The sequence below is a fragment of the Phyllopteryx taeniolatus genome, chromosome 10, assembly GCF_024500385.1.
Source record: "Phyllopteryx taeniolatus isolate TA_2022b chromosome 10, UOR_Ptae_1.2, whole genome shotgun sequence".
In the NCBI taxonomy this organism is placed as follows: Eukaryota; Metazoa; Chordata; class Actinopteri; order Syngnathiformes; family Syngnathidae; genus Phyllopteryx; species Phyllopteryx taeniolatus.
Window position 1 is genome coordinate 22,635,563 of NC_084511.1, and position 13,022 is coordinate 22,648,584.

A 13,022-nucleotide genomic window follows, 5' to 3' on the forward strand; every position below is an offset into this window, starting at 1 on the left:
TACTAGACATGGCTTTGACCTGAGCACAAAAACGGAATAGTTTTTCAGCAAACCAAAAAATCCCTGAAGAGGTGAATTTACAAATGCTGAACTGTGAATACGCGGAGGTTTACTGCACACCCTGGACTGGTTGTGAGACAATCGCATATAGATAAACAACCATTCATACTCATATTCACAATTTACAGCAGTGATTCCTAAGCAAAATCATCATATTTCACTGAATTTGTCCCACCAAAAAAATCTTTTTCCTTTATTTTTTACTCCAAATAATGTATCTTCGTTCATCTAGCTAGTGACAGGCAGAACAATTCAATGCTCTGCCACTAAATGGCCGAAGGTACAATTAACCAATGTATCCAGTCACACCAATAACAGCTTTGTGTCCACTTTTCATACTGAGCAAGTACATTTCAAAGTAACTTGTGGTGTGCTGTGAGATTTTTTTCCCATGTAAAATAGGGCATATGGCTGGGCTCCATAAAGGCTGGGAAACACTGTGTTGTTGTATCTCCTATGTTCTTACTGTTATGGTGATGCATGGGGCAAAAAAGAGGGACGAGGAAAAAAATCCCCTACAGTATTTTGCAGTCCACTGGTGTTCACTCAGCCCCCCCCCCCCCCAACACACATACACACACACACGCACAGACCTTCATCCATCACTTAAAAACAACAACAACAACATATGGTCTAAAATGAACGATCCTTGAATCAGAATGTTTTATTCATTAAAAGAAATGTGATGTCATACGGGAATTTAATCTCGTCCCCAAACGGAAAATGAAAACCTGTCACAAATGCACACAGCTACCATCTGTTCTCCATCCATCCATCCATCCATCCATCCACTTTCTGAGCCGCTTCTCCTCACTAGGGTCGCGGGCGTGCTGGAGCCTATCCCAGCTGTCATCGGGCAGGGGGCGGGGTACACCCTGAACTGGTTGCCAGCCAATCGCAGGGCACATAGGAACAAACAACCATTCGCACTCACAGTCATGCCTACGGGCAATTTAGAGTCTCCAATTCATGCATGTTTTTGGGATGTGGGAGGAAATACACAATTGTGTATTTACACATAATCCAAATTAATTGATATTAATTCATTAATTGATCAATATTTTGTACATAAATACAGTAATGAAGTAAATAAGTATTTATTAATCACAGATAGTGAGTTTTTTTTTTTTTTTTTTTTACAAATACGAACTAAACCAAACATTAACCAAGAGTTGGCATTATTGTACGGTTTTGTTGAATATTGGTGGTTAAGCATGCCATTTTATTTTTGTTGTTGTATGTGTCAGTTTCACAATAAACGTTAATCATGTGTAGCAAATAAAAGCACGCTGGGCCTCTTATTTGGAGAACTGTGCGAGCGAGTCTTCTTTTCATGTCCTCAAAGTGATGTTATGAGACAGCAATAGATTGAGAACAGGCGCAAAGGAATACTGTAAAAAGTGTTTGAATAAGTTTAAGTGTACTTAAACTGTGCCGGAGTGGTAAAACAATTTTTAAAAAAAAAAGTATTTCTATACAGCATCTCTATATTGCGGCTGTCCACTTATCATTAGTGGGTCTGAAATGTATCCCCCACCATAAACGGGGCTTCACTGTAAACGGAGGCAAGTGTCATTTTCACGCTGACAATTTAATGTGGTGAACAGGATACAAGGCCACCTTCCCCTATAATTAGCCAGCGTGCCTAATTAAATATACAAGTGAAGGATTACTACGCACACAAAATGTGGAGATGTAAAGTGTGTGCCTGACTTCTTTAAAAAAAAAAAAAACATTTATATAAACACTGTGACCTCCACCTTGGCTTCCTTTACACATTACATAAACGCGGTTGCCAAGAGGCAACAAAGTGTTGCTATGGGTGCGTGGGCGTGGAGCCACAAAAGGCAACACATTACACGCTATACGGTACTGTAAACTGCTCAAAACATTCACCCACAGGGAAAAGGAAAATTAAGAAGTGCGATGGAAAAAGAATCCAAACAGGGACACTGTAAATGGACGTATTCAAAAGAAATTCCCTTTTCTTAGAAGTACGCCAACGGTTTTCGTGAGCCAACGTGATCGTGTCTTAATCATGAAACAAGAAATGAAAAGAACTTTTCATAAATTATTAGAAATATGAAAAACAAATAGAAATGTTTTTTTTTCATAAAACTTAAGTTTGATCTATTTTTGTATTTTTTTTCTCTAGATTTTCAGTCAATTAGAAAATAACGGTTAATAAATGTATTGAAAATAGTGTAAAAACATTTGTATTTTTACTAGAGTAGAAAATGTTAAAATATACAGTATATGTTGATAATGATATGTAATTTTAAATGTTACATAAACAAAATATATAAAAAAATAATAAATACATTTAAATAAAATGCAGACGTGTGATTAAAAATAAAGTCAAATTGATCTGAAACATAACGGGGGTTAAGAATACATTTGAAATGATAAATTACGTTTTTTTAAATGTAAAATAATGAATAAATACTTTAATAATACATTGAAAGTAATAAATTAAGTTGTTTAATCCATCCATCCATTTTCCTCCGCTTATCCGAGGTCGGGTTGTGGGGGCTGCAGCCTCAGCAGGGACGCCCGGACTTCCCTCTCCCCAGCCACTTCCTCAAGCTCTCCCGAGGGGATCCAGGTGCGTTCCCAGGCCAGCCGAGAGACGTAGTTTCTGCAGCGTGTCCTGGGTCGTCTCCGGGGGCTCCTCCCGGTGGGATGAGCCCGGAACACCTCACCGGGGAGGCGTCCTAATCAGATGCCCGAGCCACCTCATCTGGCTCCTCTCGATGCGGAGGAGCAGCGGCTCTACTCTGAGCCCCTCCTGGATGACCGAGCTTCTCACCCTCTCTCTAAGGGAGAGCCCGGACACCCTGCGGAGGAAACTCATTTCGCCCGCTTGTATCCGGGATCTTGTTCTTTCGGTCACGACCCACGGCTCGTGACCATAAGTGAGGGTAGGAACCAAAGACCCCTATGACGAGAAAAATTATTGGATCCCGTTTTCCCTTGCCAGGCCTGGAGGTGGGGCTCGAAGGCGAGCGCCTGGCGGCCGGGCCTGCACCCGAAGGGCTCGGCCGGGCACAGCCCGTAAGGGTAACGTGGGTCCCCCTTCCCATGGGCCCACCACCTGTGGGAGGGGCCATAGGGGTCGGGTGCATTGTGAGCTGGGCAGTGACCGAAGGCAGGGACCTTGGCGAGCCGATCCCCGGCTACAGAAGTTGTTTAATGTAATAAATAAATAAATAAATTGTTCCATTTTGAAATATGTTTTTTAACAAAAAACAAACAAAACTACGGTCAGCAAAAGAAGTTTAATCAAATTTATATTATTTATGGAATTTGGGTCAATTTTCCCCGTTACATAATAGAGTCAATCAATAAACAAAAAATTATAAATCATAATTTAATTTGGTGAAAACGATTACATTTATAATCATGAGAGAACATAAGTTTACATGACATTCATTTTTAAATAATTTAGGTATTTTAAAAAAAAGAAAGAAAAAGAGAAAAGCCAAAATTAAGGCTAGCAGAAGCTAAATTGTAATTTGCCATAAAAAAGCTGTTTAGTGTAAACACATATTGTTTATAAACCAGTTGATACATTAATTTAGTAGGAAAGCAGAGAAAAATGAACACTATATTGTATATTAATAATAATTCTAATAATAATTGAACCATCTTGCAGCAACATAAGCATCAGTGTGTTTGAGCCTCCTCTTTAAAAAGCATGACTGTGTCTTAATTTTTGCATCAAATCATACTCAACGGTTTATTATTAGTCTGTTTTGCGAGCCAATATGCTAATAAGGCTTTTTTGCTAACTTGTTTGTTCACCACTGGTTGACTCAAGTGTGCTGTTTGTTTATACTTGGATAGCTATTGATAGAAGAAAAAAAAAAAAAAAAAAAAAAGATGATGATGAAGTGGCATCGGACATCGCGTTCATGGAGCATGAGTGAAAGTAAGTGTGAATGGCAAAGGACAGCGCGCATGCACACACACACACACACACACTCTCCATGTTCTCTTGTCCTCATGGTGTTAACGACAATAATGGAGGCGAATTGCAAGACAAGTGCAGCATATAGACAAATATAGTAGATAGATAGATAGATAGATAGATGCACACACTATGAAGGCACGAGTGAGTGATCCAATGAAATAGTGACTGCACACGTGGAAATGATTGAGTAAACTGCTGCATGCAATACACTTCTCACACACACTACACACAGTATGTACATTGTGTGTGTTTGCACGGAATGCATGAAAACAACATGTTATGTGTAAGCATGCTTAATAATGGAGGAGGGCAGTAAAAAAAAAAAAAGCAGCCAGGAGCCGGGAGGGTGCGCCCTCATAATGCAACACGTCGACGTGGCGTCTCCATAGCAACGCCTGCATCAGCACCACTGTCGCGATGGGAAGCGCCAAAGTGTGTGCGTGTGTGTTGGCATGCACACACGAGTCAGAGGCACAAAAACAGTTCATTCCAGTTAAAAAGGGAAAGACACTCCATTAGGTACGCCCACACAGCCGAATGAGATCTGAGAGGGTCAGAATATTAGGAACAGCTCAAGGCAGCGTATTTTGACACCACTGCAATCTACAAGCATATACAAATTCTTCAGTGAATATGGATCTAATATTTATTTTATTCAGCTAGCTCATAAAGTAATTTGCTGATTGAGTTATTGTAAACAAAAATAAAAACATGTTTTTACCTTAATTGATCATTTACCAAATATGTAAAAATGAGTATGAATTGTTAGCTCATCATTATAAGAAACTATTGTATTTGTTGCATTGATTTGTTTTTGTAATTGATAATTTCCCCCAATTATTCATATTAAATATTTTTTTTCTTTATTGTACTGAAATAGAAATAATAAAATAACCAATTTTACAAATTTACTTTATTAAATCATTGTATTTGTTGCATTCATTTTGGTTATTGGTCAATCAAAATGCAGGTTTTATTGATAATTTTTTATTTATTATATATACTAAAATATAATTAGTAAAAACATTTTGACATTAAGATGTATTTCATAAAATAATTAGTTAATCAATGATAAATAAATTACCTCTATCGAGCAAAATATATATATATTTTTCACTTGTAATAAACTTATTTGTTGCATAAATTTGGTATTTTTACTTAAACTTGGTAAATTAAAATATATTCATTAATCCTTATTTTGTATTCGTCTAATTTAATAATTTATTGTAAATACTAAAGTAAAAACCCAAGTCAAATAAAATCTTTTACATTTTTAACTGATTGGTTAATTAATTATAAGTATTACAATTCAAAATAAGCATGAATTATTATTTTATTATTAAAATAAACTACATACTTATCTTTATATGACCTCATCGACCTATAACCTTTCCCATGTGTCTATTTTAGAAATTGAATGTGGCATTGCATCCTCGCACCTAATTAAGTGAACAGGGAAAATATAGACACTCATTTACAAATGATAAACAGATGATGTTGTTTTTTTTTTGGGGTTAGGTTATGTTAAAAACAATGTTTTTGAGTACAGCTTGATTAAATCTGGACACTTATTTTCGACATTATTGTGCCACCGTGGCACAGTGCGATTGCGACGAACTCGGGGAGACGGAAGAAGGCGACCACACGGAAGAGAGCAACCACAAATATATATATACGCTGATAAAAAAAACATTGGCCGAGCACGGGCTACCTCCCCTCACCGCCTCCCTCCTAGTCAGCTGCCCCGGCAGCTAAAAATAAACTGTGTATTGAAAAAGCACAAAGAACAAGGTACAAGGCTACACATGCGCACAAAGTCAAAGCTGAAAGAAGAAGCAAAACGAGGAGGATGAGGAGGATGAAGGAGGCATTTGTGTGCTTCTTATTCACGACTTGCACATTAAATATGGACTTACGTGGGAACGTTTCATGCAGTTTGTCCACTACATTGACAATATGTAGTTCAAATGTACAGTAAAACAAAGTTGATGTGTTTCAATGACAGTGCCGTGAAAAGGTATTGGCCCCCTTCTCAAAACCTTTGCATAGTTTCCCCACTTTGTTTAAGATCAGCAACCATATAAGAGAATATAATACTTGTAGAACATAAGAGAAAGATAACCCAAGTAAACAAAGTGCTATTTTTAAATGGTGATTTTATTTATTAAGGAAGAAAAGTGATTCAAAGCTACCTGGCCCTGTGTGGAAAAGTAATGGCGCCCCACCTTGTTAAATCATGAATGAACCGTGGCTAATCACATTTTTGGGTTCATTTTCACTGACCACACCCAAGTCTGATTACCTCCAGACCTGTTCAATTAGTCACTTTAATAGAACCTGTCAGACAAAATCAAGTCGGCCAACAGATCTCAAAAGCTGCAAGAAAATGCCGCCATCCTAAGAAATTCAAGAAACGATGAAAAATAAAGTAATTGGCATCTATCAGCGTTACAAAGGCATTTCTAAAGCTTTAGGATTCCAGCGAACCACGGTGAGAGCCATTATCCAAAAATGGAGAAAACCTGGAACACTGGTGAACCTTCCCAGGAGTGACCGCCCTACAAAAATTACCCCAAGAGCACAGCGATGACTCATCCAGGAGGTCACAAAAGAACCCAGGACAACATCTAAACAACGACAGGCCTCCCTTGCCTCAATTAAGGTCAATGTTCATGAGTCAACAATAATGAAGAGAGACAAGGCCAAAATGGCATCCATGGCAGAGTTCCAAAGCGAAAACCACTGCTGACCAAAAAGAACATAAAAGCTTATCTTACTTTTGCAAAAATAAATAAATAAATAACATCTGACTGAGTCCCAAGACTTTTGGAGAGAACATTCTATGGATTGATGAGTTGAAAGTACAACTTTTTGGAATGTGTGTGTCTTGTTACATCTGGCGTAAATGTAACACAGCATTTCAGAAAATCTTACCAACAGTCAAACATGGCGGTGGTAGTGTGTTGGTCTGGGGCTGCTTTTCGCCTTCAGGACCTGGACGACTTGCTTTAAATGATGGAACCATGAATTCTGCTCTTTTATAGAAAATCCTGAAGAGCAATTTTCAGCCATGGGATAAGTAGAATGACATAAAATAGATTTTAGTGTCATATAAAGCAAGTATGCCTTGCACATGTGAGCTTACATGATATAGCGTAGTGCAGGGATCACCAACATGGTGCCCGCGGCTACCATGTTGCTCCCCAGGGCCAGTATGAGTAGCCCGCGGGAATGTTGTAAAATTAGCTCCCCAGTAATGAGACGACGTGATTTCCTAGGAATGTTGTAGAATTAATATCCAGAAGAAAAACAAAAAACAAAAAAATTAACTCTCCAAGGACCGCCATCATGACCAACATTAAAATTGTGTTCGAAAGTGTTCATCAAAAACAAGGCAGAGGTTTCATATTATTGTAAACCACTGTTTAAATATTACACATATTGCACATAAAAGTCAAATATAAATTGTACCTAAATAAATGTTTTAAAATAAACAAATGATGAAATGAACTCAATGGTACTCACTCATTTGGTCAAGTATTCATTCACTATATTGCAAATTAATTCCTAATCAATTGCTTTCAGATGTATGAATCCATCATTTCTTTACTTTCATTGACTCTCGTCACATCGTCTTGCTTTCACGTTCAAAGTGTTCATTGCCTCTTTAGTCACCCATTCGCTCCCGATGTTTTTCCCACACTCATTCCTGAACACGCACTCGGTGTTCCCGCCTAGCGCGCACACAGGACATGGCGATGGAGGTCGCACATTTGGCTGTGGCGGCGGGCGTGCAGCTGTCCTGCCAACAGGTGTGACTTTCACAGCATGTCGAGGGACACCAAAACAAGTGCAAAGATTTGGAGCGAGCAGCATGTTCCTGTTCACCTTTAGTCATCGTGGCAACACTGAGAGAGCACGCACATCATCATCATCATCATCATCTTCATGTTTGTACTGGATGCCAACAGATCAAGTGTGATCAAGCCACATGCACACAACACAAACCCAAACACACAAAAGCTTAGAAACCAGCGGCCAAACTCAACTCAACCCAACTCTTAATCGCCTCACTACCACAGCAAAGAAACCATCAACATTATACAAAAACATAATAAGTGCCAAGGACATCATCTGGAGAACATCACAATCACTATTTATCTAGTGACATGACAACAATGTCAATACAATACATCCTACTCACCAGAAATGCTGATCATAAAATTTATTAATTAGGTCGGCAGCTATCGAAAAGTTTTAGAATCAATTATTCAACATATTATCCCATCAATTAATCAAGAAATAAAAATGTATTTTGCAATATTAAACAACAAAACGTGCAGGTAATACTGTTGTCCACTTGGGGTCGCCATCCTCACATTGCATACTATAATATCTGTGCCTTTGAGTGTGCGTGACTTTAAAAGGCGGGCCCTGGCTTGGTGAGTGACGTGGATGTCAGCAAATGAGAGTGTAGAGTTGGCTGTTGTGAGTTCCTGTTAGCGGCTTGGCTGGTAACTGGCGAACTGTTAGCCAGTCTGAATGAATGTGTTTATTACGTGTTTATTTTCTCACGGCTTGTTCAATAAAGCGATAGAAAGGCTTATTTCTCATTTCCACACGGGATGGGGTTTGCAGTAAAATTAGTCCGTGTGAAAACGTGATCCCTGAAGCTTCGAGGCAGAGATGTTGCTTCCTATTTTTTTTGGAATCAAATGATTTGATGACTCATTTCAGCCCATTAACACTACTAATGTGTACAGATGTCGCTAGACATGTTTTGCTCGGTGAAATTTTGTGCTGACCCACCAGTCAGATGATGGACAAACGCTGACGTTGATTGGTTAAAGAAACAGTCCTATATGGAATAAATAGGGTGTCCTTTAAATTTATCAGCAAAATGTATGTTATTGGAATGATGTTAATGCTCACTGGATGAGTTTGACGAAGATGCAAGGTGTAAAGCAAGGATGTGGGCCAAGACATTTTTGGGACAACGTTGAATAGGAGAGACAAGAGGGACAGCACAGCAGACACGCAACAAGTCCCAGCAAGGTGATATATATATTTTTTCTTTCTGTGCTTATTTTTACACCCACAGATTTCAAGGTCTCCACTTTGTTTCTTGGAGAGAGAAAAAAAAAAAGAAAAAAAAAGAAGGCAGGATCTAATCTGTCGCCTAGCAACACCTCCTACTGCCACATACAAGCAGGAGATAAATATCATGAGATTTTAAAAAGAGTCACTTGTTAAACTTATTGATCATTCACATGAGTTCTGACCCGTGACCATTTTCCTTAAATAAAGTTACGTAGAAGACCTAGATAAGGTCAATACATAGATGGATAGCTACAGCCAGTCAATCAATAGTCGATAGATATGGTACGGCGATATAGTACGGTAGATCAAAATAGCAGATAGGTACAGTAAATAGATACAGCAGACAGTTAGATACAGTAGATACAGTACATCAATACGGTAGATTGATACAGTCGGTAGACAGATATGAGCTATACATATCGATACGGTCAGTATATCGATAGCCCTATGGTTGGTACATACCGGTGAATACGGTCAGTAGATAGATTCGGTTGGTAGATACTATAGATATGGTATCGATAGGCAGATATGGACAGTAGATAGATAGAATTTATACATATAGTAGATACGGGCGATAGATAAGGTTGGAAGCTAGATTGATATGGATGGTAGATAGATCGATACAGGTGGTAGATCGATACGGGAGGCAGACATGGTCAGTCGGTAGATGTATACGGTCGGATGATAGATTGATATCGTAAGATATTGTAGGTATGGTTGGCACATAGATAGAGTTGGTGGATAGATAAATGTGGTAGATGGATGTATGACATGAAGTAATGAGTGAACGTGCAGCTGTGATAGCGTGAATGCAATGCGGTCGTTTTCCAGCGAGTATTTGAACGACGGTGAATGAAAACCTGCCAGCGCACATCGGCTGCGCTGTAATTGGATTCATTCGAGTGTCCGCTATTTGCTGTGTGGGAGACGCAGCTCTTCACACACAAGGCGGCCTCTCAGCGGACGACATTATCATGACAAGGGCGACAACGGTCGCGCGGCGTGACGTCAGCTCGCTCGAGTACCTCGCGTGGAACGAACAAACAACATGGAGTGCTTTGCTTTTTACCAACCGATGCATAATCGGAGCAGCTTGCATCGGCCACAGAATAAAATGATGTGTGCTTCGCCACAAACCATGAAAAACGACTTGGACATTATGGACAGTCCCTGGCCACTTCATTAGGAACAGTGCACTAAACTGTATGGCAGATTTTTAATACAGTGGAATCCCCGCATACAGAGTCACCTATTCGCAGATTTTTTTTCAATTTTTGGTTGTTTTTTGTTTTTTATTTTTGGGGGACAACGTGGGGGAACTAATCCCGATGCACTTGTAATGCATTAATCAGATGCATTTCTTTTCGCTATTCGCGCTCCGGCCCCGTCCCTCTCACCCACAAAGGGAAATACAAATACATTCACCTCAACATATTGGACGTACGAACACTCCTGTGTTTGTTAAAAGATTTTTTAGTTTTGCAAGTCCAAATTTAGCATTGAATTTAGAGAATTACTGTGACATCAATGCTAATTTCCGTTCGCCCATCTATGGGGTTACGCATTAAATGTTAGCATTAAGCTAGTGGAATTTTGTTTTGATATTGTTTGGTGAAACATTTTGCTTTTTAAATATGTTTACCTCTCTTTCGTTGGAGATATTGCAGCTTGATGTGTTAAAAAAAAAAAGGCAGCTGTTTCAAGGTTTATAAATATGTTGACGTCAATGACATTGACATCAATTTCTGTTCGCCCGTCTCTGGCATTTTGCATTATACGTTTGAATTAAGCTCGTGGACTTTTAGGTAAATATTTTTGTATTCAAACGTCTCTCATTTAGTGACAGCGAGAGAATGAGACGAGGTGCTATGGAAAACTTTAAAATCTGTCTTTTAATAAGTTTCAATGTGTTTCAAAATCTCTCAATATTTTCACCTATCACCGAGTGGGTCTGGAACATATCCAGGTGGGTAAGTAAACACCTAATGAAATAAGCTAAGCTACTATAACCTTTATTAGTCCCACAGTGGGGACATTTGCAAAATCCAATTCAAGAACGGCCTGAAAAACAGACCTGATAACTATAATAATGCCGAATTTGCCATAGGAGGCCATGTAAAACTAGAGTGGTCCATATAATTAGGAGCACTTGTGATGTTATTTTCTGTTCGTGAAACAAGGAGCGTGACTCACCTCATCTTGGGTCCATTCAAAATCTAAATGAGCTCAACCTTTGATTAGTATTTCATTAATGGATTCGCTGGTTGACGAACGAGTGCGAGTGATGTCATTGCCAGGTTGCAACACACATTTTAATGCAGATTGGCATCATGATGTGTAAGTATTTATTTGTACCTTTAAAAGTTCAAAGTGTTGCACAATGGTAGAGTGGTATAGTCTTCCTCGGAATATATAATGTATATATGATACATCATGCATCAAATTAGTCAAATGAGAAGCCGATGACATTACATATTTTTAGACTAATTTTTAACGTACTGTTACCAAATATGAGCCTAGGCAACTATGCTATTAGGCTAATGATACAAGTCTATAGCTGCACTGAAGAGAAATAGCATTAGGTACGTTTGTATTAGTAAAAATACTTCTTTAATAAACATTACACTGTAAAGCCCTGTTTGGATTGATGCTATGGATGGATAGAAGTATAAATAGATAGATGACAGAAAGACAATAGTAGGATAGAAACATGGATGGATGGTTGGCTAGATGATAGAATGATGTATCGATACAACTGATGGAATGACGGAACGATGCATGGATGATGGATGAATAGATGGGATAGGATGATTGATGGACGGCTGGATTTCAAGTCATCGCATGCCAATGCGAACAAAGCATCAGCAGCGCTGGCAAGCATCCAATGAGGAGACACAGCTGTTCAATATACACTTCTTTCCATACTAAGCCTTCAGACACAACATTAGGTACACCCATCTAATGACCTGCTTTACGAACACTGCACTGGATTGTATTGTGCCCGAACAAAACAGGCAAAACGATGCTGCATTTGGATTGGCGCTGACAGGGCTATTCGTGCTACAACATGTTTATTATTATGGTGTAGTTATATGAGGTAGCCAAAATATTACAAGAAAAAAAGATCTCTCGCTCTTGCTCTCATTAGAAATTGTGCTCGTTTGCCCATTCAAGTGCTCTTCCTCGTCTATAAATAGCACAAGGGTGGCTGCAGGGGGCGCCACGCAGCAGCCCGTGTGTGTGTGTGTGTGTGTCTGTGTGTGTCACAGGTAAGATGCATCTATTCATTCAGTCTATTTTTAGACCCCCACCCACATGCACTGACAGACATGTCTGCGGGATGCTGCATGCGCCTCATCCATGCATCCCCTTCCTCCTTCCTCCATCCATCCAGCCAATCCTCCATTCATTCTTCGTGTGACTTGGCTCCTCCCCCTTCATTCAAGCATTTTCACCATAAACATAAGGAATACGGAACCACACATTCATTTCTAACAGATGTCGTAGATAGAGTGATACACTGAAATATAGGTAGATGGATCGATAACTAGATAGAATGAGAGATACAATGATAGAACGATACAAATTTGCAGAGGTTTTATATATAAAGTATGATATAATACATATATATATGTATGTATATGTATACAGAGAGAGACAGATTGAATCTTAGATAGATTGAAATTGAAAGATGATAGCCAGATAGAAATATAGAAAGATAGACAGAAGGACAGCTAGAATGATGGAAAGATAGTTGGATAGACAGCTGTAAAGACAGGAAGACAGATAAAAGGATAGAAAGATAATGACAGACAGAAAGCCAGAACAATGGATAGACCGCATGATGGAAAGACAGAAAGGATAAAAAGAGATGGCTTGAAAGAAAGAA

At 38.9% G+C, this 13,022-nt stretch overlaps 1 protein-coding gene across 2 annotated transcripts in view; it reads right to left on the minus strand.

The window, feature by feature from the left end:
• The window catches only part of ccdc85b (coiled-coil domain containing 85B), a 73,021-nt gene that overhangs the window by 47,340 nt on the left and 12,659 nt on the right, over window positions 1-13,022 (minus strand). The gene's annotated exons all lie outside the window — the stretch shown is intronic.